Raw genomic sequence first — 20,563 nt, 5'->3', positions numbered from 1 at the left:
TATCTTGCCTTCACAGGACACAATGCCATCATCCCCCAGTTTCCCATAGCAAGCTGGAGTTCAGGCCAGATCTTCCGCCAGTAAACACTCCTGAGCACTATCTTCTGGAGGCAAACAGCTAGAATTGTCCACACAGCAACACCCATCACTCATCTCCTAGACAAGTCAGTCTTATTACAAGAAATATCTCAGAAAGCAAGCTTTGAGTCAAAAAACAAGGAAGGATTCTCACAGAGCTTAAATCAGTTTCTTTTTCACATTTTCTTTTAGATCTATTCTTCACTGCATTATCACTGTTTGGCAGTGCTGTAGTTCCTGCCTGCAGCCAACCTGGGAAGCTACTCCTCCAATATGCAGGTATCTCACCTTTGCAAACGCTTTCAGATCAGCTGCTTTTTGTGCTGTGATCTCCTCCTTTCTCTGCCTTGTGCTGCACCTCATTGCTTTGTTAGTCATTCCCATACTCCCTTCAACTCCCTTCAGTTCTTTTGTGCAGCATGTTCTAATTTATATCTAATGTTTGAAGACTGGTTTTAACCCTGCTCCTTTTTTTTTTTTTTTCCCAATTGAATTGCCAGAAATGTAGTGCAGAGGGAACCCAAGATTTAGTACATTCCTTTCAGAGATCTTTAAATCACCACTTTTATTTTACTCCTTAATTCTTCCGTTCCCTCTGAGCATAAAGCTTGTCCATCTATTTAACTTCAAAGACCACAAATTTTCTAAGTCATGTATCTCAAGAAGGGTATACTATACATACATTATATCAACCCACACACTTTGGATCACTGTCATGTCTTCAGGGAGGCTTGTGTGTTGTGTGATAATGTAAATGATATTCTTCTGGTGTAAAGTACTGTTTCTAAATGATCACTTCTCTCTTCTGCACTCCTCTGCATTCTCCATCAGTTCGATGGCTGTTACAGCAACCGAAAATGAAATATTTTTTTTCCAGCATATCTAAGTCTTACATGCAAGTACTGGATTACTATTTTTTAATGGGTTAAAATCAGCCACTTTTATTGATGAAGCATATGCAATTTTAACTGAGAAATTTTCAGAATGATATTTTTCAGAAGCTGGAGGGTACGCCATGTTAAGGGCTGTCTAATGTGTACAACAGTTTCTGTGCATTTCCCAAGGGAATTGACAAATGCTCTTCAGTCACAGAAATTACGAGGCTGATTAGCTTCAGATGGTATGAACCATCCATTCCTGGACTAGTATGGACTTTGTTTCCATGATCTTGGGATATTTCAGTTAAATGGATGAAACATAAATTTGCTTCAGTTACAATAAATTTGTTGTGAAAATCTCCAGTGAATTTTTTATGAGAACTAACTTAATACCTCAATAAAATTGATTCCCACAGATATTTACCTAATCTTTCCAGCACAGAGGTTGTTTGATTTCGGAGGTCCAGAAGTGTTTCTGAAATTTCACTCTGCTTCTGTGTTGGGATGGCACCCAGGTATGTATTATCTCATTCTTTCTCCCTAATCAATTATTTGAATGGCCTAAAAAGGAAACAGAGAACAAAAGAGTCACTTGATGATCAGGGCACGTAACTGAGCTTGATTTACATGGGATCAGCAGTCCAGGGCACGTGATTCTTTAGATTCTTTACAGATCCTTCCTGTTTAGGCATTAAGATTTTACGTGAGAAGACAAGTGATACAAATTGGCATGTATACCTGCTGTCTGTCTGGTCCCTTGCAGCCAAACATTGTTTGAAAGACTTTTTTTAATGGTGAAACAATAATTTCAAAGGAAGACTAATATTCTGCAAACAATTTTCAGTTTTTCAGGACAGTTACACCTTCTTCCATTTACTCATCTATTTTTCTGTATATCTGTTTGTCTGTATGTCTGTCTATTTAATTTTTAAAGTCCCAATAGCAAATTTCTGAGGAGGTAAATGTATGAACTAAATGCAGAATATTCATTAAGAATAGATTTTACATATTACTTTTATAACACTGGGTTTGTTACCTGTATGATCATTCATTTTTCAACACCTTCATAATTTCTTTAATAAAGAGGGGTGAATTTTTATAATTAAGTTCTGCTGTCTGTTCTAGATAACAAACTTATTTTGTTTCTCTCAGTAGCTTTGATTTCTTAGTTCTTCTGGATAAATGATGCAAGGTGGACTTGCTAGCAAGAAATAGCATTGGATTAATCTGAATCAGTGAGTCCTTTGCTTCAGCCTGAAAACAAGTGAGAAATATTTACTTTTTCACATTCACAGTCCAGAGGAATATTTAGAGAGGAAAACTGTCTCAGTATGGTACAATTCCATGCTTGTAGCACTGTTCTTCTCTGCCTCTTACAATGAAAGCTGAACCAAAAATTCTCTTGGCTTTGTAAGAATTTATTCCTCATTGAACTGAATCTGTGAAATCTCCATTCCTTCAGGCTTTTCTGAAGCAGAATGTATTATCTATCAGCCCATAACATATCATGACACAGTAAGGAACTGGCAGGAGGTGAAATAAAAGCTTAGCCCACTGATGTGCTTGATGTTTCTTCTAATCAAGGCAAATAATTCTTCAGGCTTCATTTGAATCTTTGATCTTTTTTTGAATAACTTTGTGGAAAACATAGGGCTCTTGCAGAATTTCAGCTGTAACAGAATTTCCTGAAAAAGTCCTCTATGAAGCCTTTATAATTCTATGTAATTTTCAGTTTTTCTCTCTTCTCTTTATCTGATGGCTGCCTAAGAGGAGAAAAAAAGATATGTAAAACCAGATTATATTTCAGCCTTTAAATTCATGCAGACAGATTCCTTGTGTTCTTTGAGTATCCAGTTACTAGCTCTTTCCACAGATTAAATCTTTCTTTCATTAGAAGGTACCCATTTATATCTTCTTCATTTCAGGATTTAGGGATAATTTTTAGATTCAGTTGCTTGTACCCTTCTCATCTTGATTTAAAAAGTCAGGAAAGTTACAAGGGCTTTTAGTCTAAGCTCCAGGGATCAACAGCATATCTTCATTTTTTCTGACCTGTGTCTCGAGACAATCACTTGCTAGTACTTTCACCTTCAGCAAAATTTTCCCTTAATTTTTACATGCCTCAGTAATTTCAAGATGAACATTCAGAGGGTTTTAAGCAACACTAAGAAGTTTTTAGCTGATTAAATGCATATTTAAGCCTTAATTATGGCTGTTCTCTAAGTAATTAAGCTTCCTTCTATCTAATGTTCCTACACTGAGAATCAGGTTCATTAGACAAAGCAGTGAAGATATGGCAGAGAATACTGAAATCTTATAGCTATATATACTATTCATAGAGTTGAGAGACATGCAAGTGTGAGAAGTACTGAGCAATAAACTAGGCAATCGTCTGTGCTAATACACAGGTTTGAAGGTCTGCAGTTAACAGAAATATGCTTGACTGGCATATTTATATCCAGGAAGCTGAGAATAAAAGGATCTTGTAGCTGTGCACTAGTTTTGCTGCCCTAGATGTGCTGAAAGATTGTTCATTCACACTGAATTTTCTGACATTTTCTGAACCAGATAGTAGCTGTTTACCAGATTACTATCTCCCTGCCATACCAGTGACTGCTGTAACACTAATAACACATGGAACACTAGTAATATGAGAAGGCATTTTTCAGAGATCAATAACAACCTGCCTAGTGGCACTTCCTGACTGTTTATGCATACTCCCTCTGCCCATCTTTTCATCAAGATCTTCAGCTGTCTTTTGAGAACGTGGATGCTGGAGCAGTTCTCATACCATTTTCAAATTTGCTATGTTTCATCTACAGCTAAAGGAAGGAGTATTCCAAGTATCTTAGTTGATAGACTTAATCTATCTCTCCTTGGAGACAGACAGAGAGACATTTAAATCCTTACACCCCACTCAGTTTTTCAGACTGAAAAAATATTTTTCATAATTAAATACCTGAAGGCAATATACATGATCAATGTTTAGAGGAAGTCTTTCTAGCTTATCACAACTATATGTAGAGCAACAGCCAGTTCAGTCTTCAATAGGACCATGTGTTTTGTCTAGCAGAGAAAATTGCAGTAATCTGGAGAGGGCATGTAAAAATAAATGTTGACGTTTCTTTATGTTCTTGCCACAGAACCACTACTGTAACAGGAAAATAAAATCTGAACTGGCAACATATGAGTAGCTTTTGCTAAGCAGTAAGCAAGAACACCCTACATTTTAATAATCTCCAGATGTAAAAATTGCAGAGGCCCCTATATGTGTCCTAGTCACGTCTTCTAATTGTTTTGCTCAGAATCAAGATGAATGCTCAGATATTATTACATGACTCCTGGAACTGAAGTCCTCAAAATAGCACATATAAAACTAGATAAAACTAGAAAGTGCATAAAGGCTTGGGCAAAAGAATCAGAATGTGGTGTGAAGGTTGCAGGGGACCATCATGTCTCCCATGACTGCGTGCTAAAGAAAAATGCTAAATGTTTTGATTTAAAAAGGGAAATCTGAAAATCTGAGATTCTTCTTAATCAGGACACAAAGTTTTGCTGACAGAGATGCCTGCTAACTCTTTTCAGTCCTTCCATGTGTTGCTGAGCACACCACTCATGCCAGCTTGCCTCAATTCAACTCTCAACCAGCTTTCTTCAAATGCATCTACTCCTTGCAGTTTCTGCCATTCACATAATAAAATAAATTTGTACTACTGTTTTCAGAGCTCCTCTCCTCCTTTTATTTTTTCCCCTTTTTGCTTTAATAAGAAATGAAGGTGGAATCAATATGATTCCAAGGGAGCTCCTAAAATGATGAATAGACAGAGGAGCAAAATCAATCTTTAAAAGAAGTTTTGCTGAAGAAGGAGTAAATGCATAGTTTATACTGAAAGTAATGCCTCCTCTTTATTTCCATGGAAGTTACGGTAGATACAAAGAGCACAATAAGATTATTTGATAGAGCAAATTCTCAGCTACAGAACACTTTTTCAACATAATCACCATCATCACCTGTGCATTTTTGCTGGCAATGACAAAAAGCCTGCAAGCTGTACTTGCAAAAACCTGCACCAGCAGAAGTGACCCACTGCTGCTCTTTGCCACTGCTGAAACACACTGCCCACCACGTCACTGTACTCATATCTGCTGTTTGGTTTCCATCAACATGCATCAAGCAGTGTCAATGAATGTCAATAGGTGTCATTTTTTCTACATAGAAGAATCTACTGGCATCTTTGCTTTTGGTTGATGCTCGGCTGAACATGAGTTGACAGTGTGCCTAGGTGGCCAAGAGGGCCAATGCCCTGCATTAGAAATAGTGGTAGCAATGGTAATCCGAGGACGGTTGGACTAGATGATCTTGTAGGTCCTTTCCAGCCTTGCGATTCTATGATTCATATGTGCTTCCATGTCAGATGCCATCTGTCAGATTGCTCCTCTGCTGCCATCTGTCACACAGCAGCAAAATGTAATAGAATATTGGCAGGAAGGTTCAACCTCTACTGCCATGTCACCAATGTTTGCCTCTGACATTGTGGGCCAGTGTAATAAAATATGTGGCATTAGCTTCAGAGCAGCTCTCATAGATTTGTGGTGATTGCACATAGGTGATAGCTGTATGTTGCTGCTTTTTATGCACATCTGGACCAGTTCATTATTAGAAGGCACATCTGTGGCAGTCATAATAGCTCATGCTAGTCCTATCATCCAGCCTGGCTAAAATCTTGTGCCAAGAAGAGATACGATTGATTTTAGTTTGTTCTTCAGAGATTGTGCAGTGAACTGTGTGCTTGTTCAGATGTCAGAATTAAAACACATCCCCTCGGCTGCAACTCACTCATTTCTGGTCTTCACATGCCAAGATATGAAGAGATCACTGCAATAGTAGTTGCTCCTAGTTAAAGCACAGAGGACAATTGGTAGTTTCATAACTGCAATGAAATTGTTCCATAATAATAATATATTATTTTATATATATATAATGTATAATAATTCTGGCAATTAGTAAACTTAAGTCCAAACTCATATTCTGCCTTGTTTTGTGTTTTTTTTTAATAATCAATTATATACATATGTATATACATAGATTTTTATGTTCTGATTACTTAGTATCTGTAAAAAATATGGAGTTTAATTCTACAGTAAGCTGTGTGCTTAAAAAGCTGATAATCCAAACATAAACTACATTTTACTGCTTGACTTAAATATAGAAATTCTATTTGAACTATTCTAACTTTCAATTTTGCTGGTTTATGTCCCATGAATGTCTTCTGTGCTTGGTCAATAACTTTATTATTATGGTTCTGGATTCTTTCCAAATGCATAGTTTAACATCATATTTTTTCTCCAATCTTATGAACAAAACAGAGTTTTGTTTTGTTTTTGTTTTTTTTTAAAATTATAGTTTATGCACAACTTTTTATTTGATAGCTCAGGATAATAATTATTTAATTGAATTTTGGTAAATTTCATAATGAAATTAATTACTATTTTTTAAATAAAATAGCTACAATGTCTGAAACTTGTCTCCACAGAGACAATGGTAATATCATCCATATCCTGATTTGTGGGAGACAATAAAAAGTTAATTTAATTGAAGTTGGCCCACAGATTTATATAGCAGAAGTAATTTCAGAAGAAATTAGACCTAGCAGGATCTTTTCAGGGGAAAACATTCATTTCATCAGAAAATAGCACTTTGTTAAAGCCAGAACTTCTAATAAGAAAAAAAATCATTTTCAACATACTTTTCACATTAATATTTTCACAACTTTCACCTTCTTTACAATCTGTCTTGTCTTTCAAGAAAATATATTTTATTTAAATGTAAACTTATTTAATTTTTTTTATATTTAATTGTAATGGAGATATTTAAAAATAAAAATTGAAAACATGCTTTGAAATTGCCAGGAAAATTCCTTTTTTTTTTTTTTTTTTTTTTTTTGATACAACTTCATTTTCATTCAAATTTCATTTAGTTTGGTTTTGACTCAGAATCAGAATTCTAAGAATAAGTAGATAAAGATAAATGGTTTCTATCAAATGAATTAGCATAAGCATTCAGAGAACTCTTTCAAAAGAATAATGAATTTAATGTGATTTTAAAAATGATAATTACATAAGAAATTGGAGTGAAATCCTTGCTACGTTTTTTCTTTGTAAGTAAAAGTGTACTTTTATGATAGTCATTTCTTACTCTCAAAGGAAGATGTCTATGTGAAGTACAAACTAAAGATTTCCATTTAAAAGAGTTGTTCTTTGGTGAGAATCCAAGGCAACCGTACATAAAATGATTTACTGGGTCAAGACAAAATTGAAGAAAATGAGGGTATGCCTTATATAATCTTTTTATAATCTTCAGTAAACATCATAAAGTCAGACCAGTAATCTGCTTACTCCTTTGCATCTCTGATTTGATTTCCCTCTGAGGCAAGATTCTAGGCACTGAGGACCAAAGTGCAATCGCACAGTTCGGTGGCGCCAAAGAAAAAAGGGATCCTTTGTCAACTCTTTCTTCACCAGGAAAACTGTTCAAAGCATAATGATTTGTACACCTAATCCCAGAGAGAGAATAGATCAGTTTTCTTTCTAATGCCTTTGGTAGCTGAGTGTGGAAGATCCGCCTATTTATAATTTTATCCGAAACTCCAGCTGAATGGAGTAATAGATGTTTCTGAATGTGTCTCTCAAAGTTGCATTGGGCTTAATACTCGAGGGGATGTGAGATCAACGCATGCTGATCTCCGACAGCATGTGTTGTATAGAACCTAGAACAATGTGTAGGAAAGCTTGGTATACCGAATACTTTGTAGTTCTTTCTGCAGTTAAATCAGAAATGGTTTATTGTCTCATTGGAGTCTTTCTTGTTTGATGTCACTGTAAGAACCAGCAGAAGACATTGCTAGTGTATCACTTAACTGTCTAGAAGGACGTAGCAGTTGGAAATCAACTGTTTTCCATCTTGAAAAATTGGAATGTTCAACAGTTCTGTTCATCAGCTTTGCATTTATTTTATTTAATTCAAAGAGTTTGGGGATGTGCAAATTTGTGCAAAGATCTTTTGTAGCCTCTTAGGCTACGTGTAGCACCTAGGACCTCTTTGGATTCTGGTACTGCAGAACAGAGAAAATGACAGTTTAGTGCCAGTTGTTTTTCTTACATCAGCAACCACGACAGGGCTGTATTTCTCTTTTAGTCTCTATCTCAGGTACAATTCAACCCTACAGCTGTGATCTATTCCTACCATATACAGCATCATAGAAAAAGTGTAGCCTCAATTACTCAGTACTTATATTTCTGCTGTGCAGTTGCCTTAATTTCATCATAACCTAATTTTCTGTTCCATTACCCAGTAAATCTGAACTGTGATATTATAGTACATATCTTAACCAGTTATTTTTACTAGATAAAAACACTCAGAACTGGAATCCAAAGATCCATTCTCCAGCAAGTAGCACATAATTTAACATTTTGTAAGGCTGCAGCTGTTGTCTCTGAACAATTCTGTCCCTGTCTTAGCCCAGATTTACCTTCAGTGTCAAGCATCTGTAGAAGTTCTTGCTGGAACTGCCAGGACAGCTACTCAGAGAAGTTGTACAGAAAGTAAAGGTGCATATTTCTATGTGACCAAGAGATTGAAGCCCACTAGTTAGGAAAATAATTGGACTTGGCTAATGAGAATGGGAACTTTTACTAGCCTACTGTTTGTTACAACAAGTTTGACAATAGGCAATGGGAAGACTTAGCTAGGAAAGGTGTTAAGAAGCGAGGAAAAAAATAGAGTTTTAAATATCCTGTCAATAGTAATTTAAAAAATAGTGGAACAAGTTTTCCCATAATATTCTAAATGGATTTGATCTGGTCTATTGAAAGTCAGTGTGTTCTGTGTTTAGGACTCAGTTAGTTTGCTAAATCAAATTTTAGATACTTCTCTTTGTATGTCATCTAGTTGTCGCTAATAATCTGGCCAGCGTGAAACATTTTGATCATATTGCAGAAGGGAGATGGGAAACTAATTGAAATGGAAAAACGTATTCCTTCCACTGGGGAAATAAGAGAGGAAAGAAATATTAGCTTTTGTGCTGTCATTCTCTAAGCACACAACTTTAATAAAACAGATGCTTTATAAACAATCAAATTTGAAATGTAGCTCAAACATTCGACCATTGTTGTCTTTTGAAAGATAAAAATAAAAAATTAAGGTTAACAGCAATCTGAGATTAGTCACATCCTGAATTCCTCACATAAAAGAGAAATATGTTATATTACAGACATTAGTAAAGTAGAAAAAAATATTACATAAACGGATACTTATAATGTAGAAACTATAATTTCTGAGAAGCAATTCCTATGATACCATGAAAATCATTGTTCCTGTCTAATACCAATTGAGAAACAGATTTATATAAGCAAAGCCTGGTGTAGGGATCCTGCTTTGGCAGGGGGGTTGGACTCGATGATCTCTGGAGGTCCCTTCCAACCCCTACGATTCTGTGATTCTGTGAAAGCAGGGGGGAACTGGGACCAGCCCTGGGGTAAGAAGTAATTCTTTTCCAGTGTTAGACAAGGCTTGGCCAAAGTACGTGACTACATAAGTTGAAAGGAACCCCAGACAATCAGTGAGAGATCCTAAACTGTAGCCATGAGCCTTGACAGCACAGCACTTCTCACAAACCTGCAACACCACTGAGATTAGCATTGCACCAGAAGGTCCTGTAGCAAGGGGAGTCCATCTCAGCATGAATTCAGCCAATTTCATTTCCTTTGTAAGGGCTCAGACCAATTCTCACTCGAGATAACAGAAAGCCTTTTATTAACTTCAGTGTGTCTGGATTGGAGAGATTTGTGCGCTTTAAAGTAGCACTATGAAAAATAATGAATGCTTACTTGTTCTCCATAGTCATAAAACCAAAACACATAATAAGCAGGACTTAAAAGATCTCCAGTATCAATTGATGTGTGGATAATAGGATTTTAGGAAGTATTACTTTTCAGAAAGGGTGGTCAGGCACTGGAATGGACTGCCCAGGGAGGTGGTGGAGTCACCGACCCTGGGGGTGTTCAAGGAAAGACTGGATGTGGTGTTGAGGGACATGGTTTAGTGGGAGCTATTGGTAATAGGTGAACAGTTGGACTGGATGATCTTTTAGGTCTTTTCCAACCTTGGTGATTCTATGATTCTATGACAAAGCCTGAAAATATTTTTAAAACCTGAAAATAAAGATCTAACTGAAAGAAGACTTATAAATTAATAAGATTTTAAGATATCAGTCAACATAAGAGTAAGAATATGTTTTTATTTTAATTAATAATCAAGATTATAAAGAATGATAAAACACTATATCAACACTTGCTTTGAATTTTTATTTCTCAGTTAACACTAAAAAAGTAGCATAGAACAAGGTATGCTCTAAAACATGTCTTTAAGAAAATTCATGTACAAATGTTGCATATTGCTCCCTTAGTTTTTCTGTTCTTTTCTACCACCTGTCATTTTTCAAAGATTTATTTTGATTCCATACAAGATATTTATTTTTCAGCTTGACTTCTCTTTGTCCAATGGATCAGAATTCCCATGCAACTGTAAATCCTAACTTAAATGTGTTGCTTTAAACAAAAGCAATCCAACTGTCTTTTCCTGTTCTGTTCTTACTCCTTCAGGCGCACAACAGGTTCAAAGATGTCTTTAATTCTCTTTCATTGCTTCATTGGCATTGAGACAATCACATTCTTTTGTGAATTGTTTCCCAGCATGTACTCTGTTTCCTGGTGGATGAAAGTTTGGCAAGGAGCACATATCACTTCCACTATATGAATAACGCTGACATAAAAAATAAACGTAGTTTATAAGATTAATATTATTGAAGTACAAAAACATCAAGGCAGAATTTCTACTACTGGTAAAGAAGTGCCATGTTACGGTAGCTTCTAAGAGAGTCACAGACTCACAGCATCATAGCTGTATGTGAGTGAAACTCTGAAGATTTAAAATTGGCCGCTTGTGGAGGAACAGAATGAAAAAGGTGTTTCCGATCTGCTAGACTATGTGGTCATATTGCATCTCTCAGTCATAACTGAGATATCTTTGAATTGCAGTAGCTCCTGAGACACTGTACCAGGCTTCCTGGCTGCTGTAGTTCTGTCAGAGGAGCCTTCTGAGCCCTGCTTGAAGTACCTTCAAAGAACAACCTGAATAACTTTCTTCTTCTGACTTTACATCTGTGATGTACAAGATGATGAAGCAACAAGGAGGGTAGAGGCAAGTAAGTCTTGAGAGAATTAACACATTGAAAGGATAAGTAAAACAGACAGGTAATCCCCAAACTGTTCCACATAACTCAGTTCAAACTTACAGTACAGATTGTTTATTCCGTGAATGGCATTGTTCAGAACAGAGAAGGTTATTTCTCTTATAGAAAAATATTGAGAGGTATCTATCCTGTCAAGAATGCTGTGAAACAAAAAACTTGTTGAGATAAGGTTCCATCTCAGAATTTTCATGAACTAAGGAAAGCACTGATTTTCTAGTATTTAGAAACTTAAAAGAGAAAATGTAATATAATCTTTTTCTTCTTTGTCACTGGAATTTTACTGTTTGCTGTGAGATCAGAAGGATTATTGAGACACCTCTGTATATCAGCCTCCATGGTCTATTTAAGTCTATTTAATGAAGATATGTACCTGACATGACATTTCCATTTGGTACATTTTAATGCCAGGTCTCTGAATGAATTTGAAATGCTTCTTAAGATGTATTCTTTGTAGTTTTTCACTATATATCTCCAGAAGACATTTCTCATCCCTGGCTATTCACATTAAAAACAACAACAACAACAAAATTCCAAAAAACAAAAAACAACAACAAAACTACACAACCTTAAACCCTACCTAAAATGAAAGAAAAACTATTGTAAGACATTTTATCACCCATACTGCTGGAAGAATAGTGTCCGAATCAAAGTCTGTCCTGTCAGGAAAAAGTGTCTTATTGTCTTCACTAATGCAGCTAGGCGTTAGGACTCAAAACAGTGATATCCCAAGTAATGTCAAAATCATTAATATGTGTTTCTTTTCTCTGAGTCACTTAAAACTGTGGCACTAGCAATTTAGATGTTCACAGCCTATTATTTTTTAAGTCTTTTAAAAAAGAATCTTCAAAGTGTTGTGCTGCAAATGGCATTAATTTGTCCTGTTGTGAAGTTGTACTTTCAGTGCAATAATTGAAGTATGGGCTTGTTTTAAATACCTCAAACCTCCCTGCCTGATGGTAGCTCCTCCCTAAATTTGACTTAACTATTCCTTCAAGAAAGAAAAGTTGTGGGAGTTAGATCCCAGTTTACTTCCACCAGTGAAAAAAATCTCCAGTACCATTCTGCAGCCCTTTGTTACTAAAAAGAAAGTATTTCACTGGTGCTGAATAGAAATCTGCATTGTTAAACAGACTTTTAAGTCCCGTCCTTTAGAATTCAGATATCTGCTTCCAATGAATATTCAGTTAAAAGAGGAAAAGGAGTGAACTGAGGAATCAGAAAGGAACCAAAGAGAAGAGAAAAATATATTAGGTTTCTGAAAGTAAAAGCAAGGAATTCATATTTCTGCACAGGAATTGAAGCACCTACATGAAAATGGAGAAAGAGCAGAACTTTAGTAGTGACATGAGAAAACAGCCTGCAGGTTCTGGACATTCTGAAATGACAGGTTTTTAGATGGTGGATATATCTATTTTCCTAGAGTAAAAAAAAAAACAACAAAAAAACAAAAGAAAAAATCAACAACTTAAAAACAGCTGAAAAATGTGAGATATTTGGATTAGTCTTCATATATTCTCAGATAAGTTAGATAGTTTCAGACTGAGGAGCTGAGTTTCACGTGAGGAGTTTTTACTGGAGATACCAATAATAATGTATTTTTAAAAAATCACTATATACTGAGTGATGGTGTTAAGGAAGGAGACACAGTGGCTTATAGCTCTTCAAGCTTACTCTGATAGGAACACTAGAAGGCTGTAGGCAATTTAGAGATGAATGCATCTCTTCTCCTGCCTGAAAACAGGCACTGACGGAGCATCAGGATGAGAGGAATCTCTTGCAACAGAATGTTATAGAGAAAAAAATGAATGAGATGGAGTAGGCAGCAGAAACAGAAAACTGAATCATACTGTATTTAGAAGCTTATATCCTTACGGTTTCCCACACACACCTGAGTCTGGCTCGGCAAAAGTCTGCCATCCACGACTTCTTCTGTGGTTACCAGTGATAACCTTAGTTGACTTAAACGTCTTTTATTTATTGAATTCTAGGAGATCTTTTTTTGTTGTGAGTGTCTCAGAGGGATATCCTTCAACACTATGGAATACTTAATCTTTTACATTTTTAAATGAAGGAAGCAAATAAGAAAATATTTTGTGTTGAAACATGGAGTAGCATGCTTATCTTCTCTACCACAAGGGATAGTTCCATTCTATCTCAAGCAAGTCGCAGAGAAATAGACATGAATTCAGAGGTAAAATAAGAGGGGAGATGGATTAAATGAGAATAAAATTAATCTAATTACATAGAAGGCAGCTCAGTTGTTTTCTAAAGCTGGTTGTAGATTTAATATGTGTTTAGGCTTAATACTCATGAAATTAGAAATTACAATGATGTCAAAAAGGCCTAAAGATTAAAGAATTTCCTAGCTGACTCATCCATTAAAACTGAAACAAGTTGTCTTAAACCTAGAACTACAGACTACTTGTAAGTCACAGCAGCTACAACATATTGGGGTTAGAAGTTTACATAGGACATGATTTATTAGGTCCCTTCCAATGCAAGCCATTTTATGAAATCTAATCTAAGAAAAAAAAAAAAAAAAGAAAGAAAGAAAAAAGAAAAATATTAACTACCATAATGCTTATGCTGCCTCTATTCTTAAAATTAATGTAATTGTGCACAGAGACTGAATGCAAAAGAGCTGGAACTGTATACTATCTTTTGAGAATACTTGTCAAATGTGAAAACTGCTGCTAGAACTAAAAACTCTGACTATACCTGTTAGTAGCTCAAAGAGGCAAACATCAACAACTTAAATTACCAATGACCAGAAAATCAAAGAGAGAACTTTTGCAAGGTGTGAGTAAAACTTTCAGAAAAGAATGTATATAATAGACCTATTCTCAAAGCTATTTTTATTCCATTGTGCTACCTTTAACTTCTCTGTTTCATGTTAGTTTCTTCCATTGCTCCATAATAAGAAATATTTTTTGCCTATATTTTCATGATTACTCACAGTTTTCTTGGATTTAATGAGATAGAATGTCTTTCTCTTGAAATCTGTAAGATGAACTGCACACTGTGCATAAAAAGAGCCTGATTTCCAACAGCCCTGTGGGGGTTACTTGTACTTCGTTAAACTGGCTGAAAAATATTACTGATTCAGAATAAAGTAGAAAATTTATAAAAATGTGCAAGACTATTAAGAATCAAACATAATGTCTGACATAATGTTGAGCTTGGAAACCAAGAGAGATACAGTTGCTACTTTTCTATATCTGTAGAAATATCAGTCACAGTTTTTCCTGCACCGTGCTGACCAAAAATATATTTACTCAGCAAAACTCAGTGTAACAACATGTCATCAGACTGACTCACACTGCACAATTCCTTATTCCTAAGGCGAAAATACCAGATTAGATAATAGTCAAAATCATAAATAACCCTGTGCACGACTTTCCCCAGGAATCATTCTGAATAACTGTGACCAGAACCAGTGATCTTTCTAAAGTCTTGTTCTTTTTTCATTTGAACTACATAAACCTCCAACAGAGTTGATCTGAACAATATGCAGAAAGAATACATGAATCTCTTGACGTACACATTCATTAACACTGAAAGCAGCAAGCTATTTTAAAGTATTTTTAAATACTGAAATGTTGGCATTATGTAGTCTTAAAAAGAAAAATGTAAAAGGGTAGGAAATGTTGTTGCCATTTTCCCTGCATGGATAGAAGCAAGTATTCTCCAAATACTTGGAAAAGCAAAAAGAACAGCAGTGAAACCCTACGAACGGTTATCCAGCTATGGAATTACAAAGCTTAGTTTCAAAGCAAACCTATGTTATAACTGCAGTCAGTGCTATTCAGAACTAATTCCTGTGATTTCCGCATCAAGATTATATGAAAGGAATCATTATGTAGTTCATTCTGATAATTCAAAATTGTAAATAAAAAAAGATCTGTGCTACTTTTACGATTGATAATTTTCCCTTTAAAATCATTGCTCTCCAGATGTCTCTTTCAGGTATGAGTGTGTTTACTTTTCCTGGTAATTTCAACTATCAAAATGCACTGCATAAAATTGGAGACTTGGGCAATTATTGAACTTGCTGAATTCAAGCGACATTTTCATCTTGCTCTGCTCACTGAACACAGTTATGAAATGTATCACGTTCAGACCTTTGACACTCTATGCAACTCAGATCGTTCTGTTTAAATAGCTATAATGCAGACTGAGACATATAATTTATATTAGCCTTGTGCACAGAAAGTAAACAAAGGCTTCAGTTTTTATTACTTTTCATTATTAAAAAATAATTCTAATGGTCAAGAAGAATGCCTATAGTTATGCCACTTCCGTCTAGTTCTGTATAGTAGTGTACTTGATTTACATTAATTCAGTATAAAAAGACAGAAATAGTTCTGATGCTTATGACTGAGAAAAAAAAGGGGGTGGGGGTATGGGAAAGGGGATATCCCTTTCCTCACTTCTCTTTCTCATTCTGTTCTCATCTCCAAAGTTTGTTGACACTGTTAGTCCTGATTTTCCTCTGCTATGCTCATTGTGTTGTCACCTACATATATGAGAAGTTTTAAGGAAAAATGAATGCAGGTGGATTGGACATGAAAGGCAAGAGAGGAGGCATATTAAACATCTGTAGATATGTTTTTTGATCACCCTTTATGCTATGAGGAATGTGTAGCCTAGTGATATGTCTGAGCACAAACTTGCACTGCTGCTAGTTTATGTGCACTCTGCTGCATGTAGCTACACACAAAATAAAAGGTAATTCTTAGTTCTAAAGAAGTTAGACTACTTATGGACTTGGCCATCTGTAGCCCTGGCTTCTCCAAGGTGACAGTTATTACCTGTGCTCCGTGAAGGATTCTCGTCTCAGGTTTACAGTGTATGTTAACTCCTTCAGCAAAAAAAAGCAGGTAGATTTCAAATAGGAATTTCTAAATTACAGGTTATTTTTTTTTAAAGCCATAAAGAATTAGAAATCTTACAGAAGGAAACTGACTAGCAAAACAGCAACAGAAATTCTGCGCATAATTTCTGATATTTTACGTGCTATCAAATTTCTCTGACAAGTACATTTTAATGCACTAAATATAAATATATTAGAAATAAAGTTCTTTAAAAGGCTGTTCATTTGTGGTTACCCAGACAGAAAATAAGTAGGATGTTCTAAATCCAAAATGAAGACTAGAAAGCAAAGTGAAAATTACAGTGAAAATTGCAAAAAACATAGTCTTCATCAAATAAAACGGTGCTCAGTTACACTCAGATAGCTCTCAACTTGTTGCTGATGGTAAATAGAAAAATATCAACTTTGGTGATGGATTAAGTAGCAAAGAAATGGAACTGAGTTGAGTTTTAATGAGGGGGAAAAAGCAACACATGATCTTATAAAATAACCTGTAAAAAATATTTTAAAAAAAGTTGGCCAGATGTAAAGACAACTGATATCTCACTGAGACACAGTGCTAATCCATCCAAAGTGATCTACTATTATAGCAAACTGTACAGTTTAGCTTTTCTTAAATAGATGATCTTAGTTAATTTGAATGTCAGAAGGAAAAAAATAAATAATAATCCTTCATTCACTTTTTTTCATTGGTTTTTGTATTTGAGAAGGACAACACATGTTGCCTACATGTGAGATGACTTTATTGCTGTGCAAAACCAATACAAGGATAGAGATACCAATCAATATGCTATTCCAAAAGCAAATGTTCAATGCTTTTAGAGAAGGAAATGATTACGGAACTATGTCTAGACATTGATTTTCTTTATAATTGATTCCTGACAAAATACACAGAATTGTTTTGCCCTAGATTTAGTCTCAGTTGAGATGGCTATTGCTGTGTGTGTAATCATCATCACCATCATTGCATTTTAAGAGCTGGAATTCTGGATTTTTGCTGTTGACAGATTCAACAACATAATAAACAAAAAACACAAATAAATAAGTAAAATTGCGAAGATTATCTTCAGTACAAAGAATTTACAGCTTAATAAAAGGGATTAAAAAAAAGCAGATTGTGAGTATTGGGAAAATGTTGTAGCTTAACCCAGCAGGCAGCTAAGCATCTTGCAGACATTCACTCACTCCTCCTTCCCAGTGGGATGAGGGAGAAAATCAAAAAAACAACAATAATGTGGAACTTGTGGGTTGAGATTTTTTTTTTAAAAAAGGGAAGAGAACATGAAGTAATGACAATAATATAATATATATTTACAAAACAAATGATGCACAAGTAATTGCTCATCACCTGCCAAACAACATTTAGACAATCCCTGAGCAGCAGCTAGTTCACAAGCCAACTTCCCCCATTTTTGTTTTTTCACATGATGCCATATGATATGTAATATTCCTTTGGCTAGTTTAGGTCATCTGTCCTGATTCTGTCTCCTCACAGCTCTTTGTGCCTCCTCAGCCCCTCTCACTGACAGGACAGTACAAGAAGTTGAAGCGTCCTTGGCTCTATTGCTCAGCAACAGCTAAACATCGGCATGTTGTCAACAATGTTTTTCTTCCAAAACCAAAACATAACAGACACTATGAAGGAAAAAACATGTCCCAGCTGAGACCAGTCCAGAAATACTGAGACAACATTAAGTATTCAACTGTTTAAAAGTCTTAAGTTGCTTATAGAATTGAATTATATATATGACTTGGGCAATTCTTGCTCCTTTTTCATATCTGTTGATAGAACAGAAGAAGTATGGATGTCAGTGGTTATCCTCTTCTAGCTGTAACTAAGTATTTACATGCTAATACTATTAATAAAATAATGATCACTTGATGTTATTGTCCAGATATTTTTGTTACTTCATTTTGAAGAAGTCTACCAAATAAATAATCTCTCTTTTCATTAGTATCTGTAGAATTGTTAGTTCTGAGCACAGCAGTCTGAAACTTGTGATATTTGTATCACATTTATCCCAGAATTTTCTATATCACTTCCTTTCTGATTCTTACTTTTACTTCAAATATAGTCTAAAAGTTCCTTAGGGTAGTATGGTTAGGTCATGGTTTGACTCAATGATCTTTAAGGTCTGTTCCAACCTGAGCGATTCTATGATTCTATAAGGAATAAGGAATATTTTAATTATTAAGGAATAATATTTTAGTAAGGAAGGAACTCACATATTCGAGCTGCCCTAAGAAGAAACATTTTGTCTCTTCTATTTAAAAGTTTAGAGGTACTTGGGGAAGAGTCAGGTAAGTATGCTTCATCCAGGGTTTTGAAGCTCTTGGATACATTATATTCAGCTTTTTTTTTTTTTTTTTGTTAATTCATTCATAAGAAAGGACATATCTTAAAGAAAGTCTCTTTCTACAGGTACTGTTTCTCCTAGTGGAGTAAAGTTTCTTTGTGAGAAATGAATAAGAAAAACTCTACATTCTCCATAGGAAAGATAACTCCTCACATATTGTTTTTCATACTTAGTTTTCAGTTATTTGTGTGTTCAAGTATTTATTTTCTCTGCATGGCAGGCTGCCTCGATCACTGTGAGAAACAGGCTTTTTGATTCTGAGAATGAATTATTAGTTAAGATAATTGTTTTTACCACATGTTTTTTTTGTCTTTGTGAGCAGATGGATTGAACTTCAAAAATATCAAATGTTTCTGTTCTCGGTTCTGCTTGGTATAAATCCAGTCTCCTACAGAAATGACTAACAATGAAGTTAGTGCCTTGTCATTCCCCTGTTTGTTTCTGTTGCAACAGTAATCTACATTATTTGGTGAAGAAAAAGAGCTCTCTGTATTAAATGGAAATGATCTTTTTGTTTTATAGGTAACTTTTTCATACACGAAAACAAGTAAATGCTCTACACAGCATTAAATTGCCCTAGAGTCAAGAGATATTCTGAGAGAGATAAAGAGCAGCAAACATTTGTGATTATGAAAAATTCTGGATTAATGAATATGCAAACTTTTTACAAGAATAGATTTTTTAGAAATAATAGCATCTATTTTCAACATATAACTTTTATTCTCTTGACAGCTGCAGTTGTCAAGGCTGACAACACAGTCATGGAGTAGTTCTATGAAGTTCATCCTTGATGGTTCCTCTGGAGCCTTCTACACTTAGTAGCATCTTCTGTACTCCTGAATGGACCCACATGTCCATGTGAGTGGATCCATCGATGAGATCATAATGTCTTATTGATCAGTTGTACACTATATGTAAATGGTCTTTCTGGGAAGATTCAAACATTTGAAGTTACATCAGAAGTTGGATGTTCCTGTGTTTGTCAGTTCCAGAGAAAACTTCTGATTTGCTGGCAAACATTGCAGTGAAGTTTTCTTATCAGAACAGCTTTTTCTTTTATATTTTCTTTTTTCTTCTCTGTAATTGAGATATTATTGCAGAGCAAAATATTTAGGAAATAACATAACTAAAGGAAAGACCTTGACAAATTCCAAATGAAGAAAAAATAGTGCTGGTGTTACTTTGCTCTTAGACACAAAATGTGAAGATTATACTTAAAGCAAAGTCTTCTTTTCCAGAGCACATTTATTTTTCTTCAGAGGTATAGAATGAACAGAATAGTCTTCTTGTGATCCATATTTCAAGTAGTTGCTGCAATTTGAAGACTGAAAAATTAAAAAAAGCAACATGAACTATAGCTGGAAGCCTTTGAAAATTGGCAGAAAAAAAATTAAGTGATAAAGCATGTCAGCATGTGCCAATATTCACTCCAGGAGCCCAGCTACCACCTCTATTTTCTTTTCTGGTGAAAAAGATTTCAATTTGCAAAAAATCACTTGGTCACAATCAGATGCCATAAGTCATATTCCCTGCTGTTGTGGAACAGCTGGGTACTATCAGAAGCATGGAATGAGCAGTAACTGTCATTTCATTCTCACCCTATAAAATTAAAGTACTTCAGATAATTTAGAGAAAGAGATTTTCAAAATGTTTCTAATTTTGAAATATTTCCATAAAACATTTGGTGAAAATTATTGTAAAAGCTATTTCTTGTTTTGTTTTCTAATGTTTGACAGGATCTAGACTCCTGGGGCTAAATTATGCCATGGTTGTTCCTGTCTGAAGAATAAACTTTTTCAGTAGAACTGGTCTTGGAATTCTTTTATTTGTAGTCTGTCACAAGACCTTTTTTTTTTTTCTTTATTTTTTCTTTTTCTGCAATAGTTACTTAATGAATTGGCAGAAATTTGAATTGTGTAACTTAGAGGGATAAAAAGGATTATTTAGAAGTCAGAAGACAATGTTATGTTGTTTTCTACAGTTAGTGACATCCGGAAATTCTTCAGCGAGGAAAACATTTAAGATAATGAGAGTTTGTTCCCAGTGGGGAAAAATAAGAAGTATTTT

General features: G+C 35.0%; 1 long non-coding RNA gene across 1 annotated transcript; it reads left to right on the top strand.

Moving 5' to 3' along the window:
- The first annotated feature begins 272 nt into the window (after positions 1-272).
- LOC149919014 (uncharacterized) lies at positions 273-20,302 on the top strand. Its single transcript, XR_016464721.1, has 4 exons — positions 273-357; positions 1,373-1,471; positions 19,229-19,354; positions 20,233-20,302. It is a non-coding gene; the product is annotated as an uncharacterized LOC149919014 (long non-coding RNA).
- Positions 20,303-20,563: the final 261 nt, after the last annotated feature.

Source organism: Phasianus colchicus, chromosome 2 (genome assembly GCF_987193195.1).
Source record: "Phasianus colchicus chromosome 2, bPhaCol1.hap1.1, whole genome shotgun sequence".
Taxonomy (NCBI): Eukaryota; Metazoa; Chordata; class Aves; order Galliformes; family Phasianidae; genus Phasianus; species Phasianus colchicus.
The sequence above is the reverse complement of the archived record's forward strand: the minus strand, read 5'-3'. Positions and strand labels throughout refer to the sequence as shown.